The sequence below is a fragment of the Amphiura filiformis genome, chromosome 6 (assembly GCF_039555335.1).
Source record: "Amphiura filiformis chromosome 6, Afil_fr2py, whole genome shotgun sequence".
NCBI classification, from domain to species: domain Eukaryota; kingdom Metazoa; phylum Echinodermata; class Ophiuroidea; order Amphilepidida; family Amphiuridae; genus Amphiura; species Amphiura filiformis.
This window is the reverse complement of record NC_092633.1, coordinates 58,255,235-58,259,816: the sequence shown is the minus strand read 5'-3', so window position 1 is coordinate 58,259,816 and position 4,582 is coordinate 58,255,235. Positions and strand designations below refer to the sequence as shown.

At 34.9% G+C, this 4,582-nt stretch overlaps 1 pseudogene; it reads left to right on the top strand.

The window, feature by feature from the left end:
• Window positions 1–1,782: 1,782 nt before the first annotated feature.
• LOC140154661 (uncharacterized) lies at window positions 1,783–3,554 on the top strand (annotated as a pseudogene).
• The last annotated feature ends 1,028 nt before the right edge of the window (window positions 3,555–4,582 follow it).

Genomic DNA, 4,582 nt, shown 5'->3' with positions numbered 1-4,582 from the left:
AATCAAAATGTACAACTTTATCCAACTTTGTAAAATAAAATTGGCAATTTTTTTTTTTTTGAAGTAGCAGTATTTCTATGGTTTCAACCTTGAATAACAAGTAATTTAGGCCTATAACTTGCTTTTTTTGACCAAAAATATTTGTTGAAAATTTTAAAAAAAAAAATTTTTTTTTTTTTTTTTTTTTTTTTTTTTAGAAAATCTGATTTTTTTGGAAAAATACAAAAATCGGAATTCCGATTTAAATCGGAAGAGTGGCATCTCTGAATGCAGTATGCGTTTTTGTTTTTTTTATCAATAAATCAGGTGCCCCCTTGAAAACTCACCGGTATTGGCCCATTATGTTTTGCCAATGGCAATTTTTTGAAAATAAAATAAAAATTGTGAAATAAAATTTTATTTTTGAACGGTTTCGCCATCAGAAATCCAATGCATGCAGGACATGAGAAAAATCTTCTTTTTTTTGGCCTTACAAAGAAGAAAAATGTACAATTCTCATGAGTTTTGGTTGGAGCTCTGTAGCCTTATTTCTATGCTTTGAATCTACAGCATAAATAGTAACACCCCTTATTCAGTACTTCCCTGTTATCCCAACTTTACCACTCTGGAAAATCATTGCAGAACTACACATAATTCATGTGTCCTGAATTTCACTTAACCGGCCTCTAAGCAATTTGCTTCGATCCATCATGGATACCAAGAGGTTGGATTTGAATCAAGCACTGAACTTTACTAGTAGTAAGTCAAGAGATAAACTTAACCTACCACAGCTTTGAAGGGCAGTGAACAATCTGATAGTTATCAGTACGATACCTTATCATTCTGTTCAGTGACCTTGTTAATGTCTGTTGGGTTATTTTTACATTTATACCTTATGTTAGGACAAATTTACGACAACAATATTTTGATGATTTTAACATAGTACAATTATTTATAGTGTACTAGTATACCCGATTGGGGATTATAATGTTTTATTACACCTTTCACATATTCATGAGCTCATGGTCCCAATTGATTGACACAACAAAAATAGATTCAGCTTCCATCTATTTTTTTTATATACGTAATTCGTAATTATATTCTTGTTCATTGATTAGATAAAAGTATGTCACACAATCAAAAAATAAACACTATTTTTTGAGGAAGTGCAGAAAGTACTATACATACTTCCAAGCCATAAATAGTACTTCTGAATATTTACTATTTGCAGATAACACAGGATACCCAAGCATAATCCATACAGCATAAATAACATTGAACCTCAATGACTATGAGAATATTTTGTCACCGCTGACATACCCTGGGTGACAGCTATACAAATGGTAATCGTACAATGTCAGCCAGGTGCATAGCGTAATTTGGCCTTGCCTGCAGATGATAATCAGCACAGGTCTTTTCCCCACGAAAATCAAAACAACATGGATGCTAAAGAAGCAAACGACGATGTGGCTACACCACCAACACAATTTCAGCTATTCAGTGATGATAAACTGATCACTTTTTTCAACAGTGCCAATGATGACAACACTAGGAAGCAAATTAAATACAATGTCTGTATTTAATGAATAAATCAAACAGGTTGGCATCGATTATGGTGGACTTAACATTGCAACTCTGGATCTGCCATGTTTCCAAGTTTTACACAGAAGTGAGAAATAAGCCAGGGAAAGCTGCAGTAAAGAAGCGGACACCGGTCATCAAGAAACCCAATACAACTACAGCCTGTATCTTACATAATAAGGTGTTTGTAGACACAATGTCGTCTATTTTGCAAACAGAGGCATGGAAAACTTGACGGTCATGGAACCTGAGGACTTTGTGATGCATACAGAAGCAGAATATGAAAGGGAGTTCTTCAGTCTAAAGGATTTTAGAACAAAAAAAACCATGCAATGGATGACATCAAGAGCCAAGGAGTAAGAACTTATATATCTGAGAGAATCTTCATTGTCCAGTCGCAACATTGAAGAAGTATTTGGAAAGATTGAATCCCCAATGTCCATGGAAGTGGCGACACCCAAACAAGTCACAGAAGACAACTTTGTGCACATGGTAAGACAACTCGCCTCTCGGTTGAGACACGCTTCAAAATATGATGAAGAAAATCAGTATGGCTGCCGGTTGTACAAAGGTATATACATGGTTTGTATGGGGCACGGAAAATGGTATTAAAATTAGCCTTTTCATTACCCTTTTCCATGTTTTTAAAATCTGTTCCAATTGTCAGGCCTACACTTAAAATCAAAGTAAAATCGCATATTCAGCAGCCAGCACCTGCTGCTGATTGAATTCTGTAAGTAGCGAATCACCGACTGTCTTTTAACAATGTTTCAAACATTGATGGATTATCAAACAGACAAACCCATGACCTACCAGAGTGTTATACAGTATCATGAAGAAATGTCTGAAACTAGACAAAGCAACATTGAGTTCAGCTTACAGTTTGATCAAGTTGACATCAACAGTGAAAGCACTCAGCTGCCTCAAGCTTATCCAAGGGTTCAAGGGAAAGAAGATCAGTGACGGCAGGAATTAGAGTTCAATATGGACACAAAGAAGTTACTTGTGGCTATGACCAAAATTACTCAAAGAAAGATGTCCATTAAAGTATGCACTAATCAGGAATCTTGCATGTCTGGACCTTGAGGCAATGGTGAATGATAAGGAAAGGGCCAGTTCAAAAATGAAACGTGTGCTGTCTTCTTTTTATGATGCTAACAGGTTTGAACAAGACATAGATGATGTAATCAGACAATAATGTGACACTGCAGCTAATGACCCAACAATGACTAACTTTGATAAACAGAAAGATAGACTAGACTCGGTGTTCTTCACATTTTTTACAAGCAAGCCAGCATTCAGCAGTCCGTGGAAGATAGTAAGCATGTTACTAATTCTATCCCATGGCCAAGCCTCAATTGAAAGAGGTTTCTCAGTTAACAAGTAGCTTGAGGAGAATAATCTGCAAGAACAGTCTCTAATCAGCTTAAGAGCAGTCTATGACCATATCAAATATGTTGGTGGGATCCAAAACATTTCACTTACAAACAAGTTGATTGTAAATGCAACAGCTGAAAGGCAAAGATACCATCAGTATCTTGATGAAAAGAAGAGGGATGAAGAGAAAGCAAAGAATGATAATAAGAGGAAGGAAGCAGTTGATCAATTAGAGGAACTCAAAGCAAAGAGAGCCAGACTACAGAATGACGTAAAAAGCCTCCAAAAATCAGCAGATCAATATACTGAAAAAGCAGAGACAAAAGGTCAGATTACATTAATAACAAAGAGCAACAGTTTCAGACGACTGCAAAAGAAAAAATTGCAGACTGTTACAGTAAAAGTTGGAGATGCATATATAATAATGCAATCCAGTCAAACTTCAAAGGTTTTCACTGAGTATATAGCAAAAGACTTAAGAGATGTCACCATGTCAAAAATATGGTCCTCAAGATACATAAGTCGATGACAGATTGCAAGCAGATGTCAGTCAAGATAGATCGTATAGAGGTAGTGTCAAGCTTGAAAATGGACCACATATTGAAGCAGTATTTGGGAAGGAATAAAACCAGATTCATGACAAATTGATGCACGCTTTGCTAATTTAGTAATTGATGATCTTCTTTGTGGCATTGCACTTTGATTTCACATCAGGGGAACTGGAGGAAATTTTTTCCATTGTTGATGAAACTGTGGTAACAGCAAATCTGCCCCCAAGGATGGTTATTCCTTCGACCCAAAGGATCATATTCCAGAACTGCACATTTAGTAACTTTCCACATGGCACAAACCTGAATCATAGATAAAGAAGATGAACTGTATATATGTTGACTTTGTTTCATTGTTGGATTTACGGATTTACTCAGCTTTCTATTGAATTGATTTGATTGTGGATTTAACCTTTTACATGAATTTAATCTACTTCGGATAACTTCATATAATCAGCTAGTTGATAGTGAGTTTATTTTTATCTATATTATTAATTACATTTGAACGTTTTAGTATTAAATTAACAGTAAATATCAATTTTTATTTGAAATTATATTTCAATTATGTTGCGAATTTCAAAATATTAAAATTATTTGATATCAGAAGGACAGTCATCATATTGAGAATGCAATTTGATATATGAGCTCTCATGTCTCACAAAAAATACTGTGCAAACGTTGCTATCCGGTCCCTTAAAGGTACTGTGGTTTGACACTTCACACATGGTATAATTTCCCATACCATATAGATGCGTCACCCAATAACTAACATTATTAGCCAAGATAAAGAGACTGCTATGTTGTGAATTTGCCATTTAAATTCTACATTAATAATTCCCATTTTGAACATTATCTGTTCCTATTTTGGATTTCTACTGATTGGTAATAACATCTGATACATGGAAGCTTTAGGAGTATTCAAAGTTTTCAATAGATCACTACATTTTGCACCAGTAGTACTAAGAAACTTGGTACTTGATTTTGGAATGTGGGACCAATGAAGAATGGTAAGTTATTGTGTATTTATCTGATACTAATTGGCACCATTAGCTTATATGCAAGAGGTGTAATGAAATAAATACTACATGGTATATATC